Here is a 247-nt window from a genome sequence, read left to right as displayed (position 1 = left end):
CTTTGATAGCGTGGAACGCTGTCTAGTCTTAGACTTGGATGCAAGATATGACCTCATCGTAGGAATGGCATGGTTGAAATACAACGAGCCATGGATTGATTGGTGGTCAAAGACCTTCGGCGTTATGCGCACGTCTCCTGGTGGAGCTTTGGCGAGTCATGAACCTACCTCTGCTAGGAATCAAAAGCGCTATTGGCGAGAGCACTGGGCCGAGACGGTCAACGTGCTAGACATTCGAATGTCCGAC

The sequence above is a fragment of the Plasmopara halstedii genome, assembly GCF_900000015.1.
Source record: "Plasmopara halstedii genome assembly, contig: Scaffold_3120, whole genome shotgun sequence".
Classification (NCBI taxonomy): Eukaryota; Oomycota; class Peronosporomycetes; order Peronosporales; family Peronosporaceae; genus Plasmopara; species Plasmopara halstedii.
Note: the sequence above shows the minus strand (reverse complement) of the source record.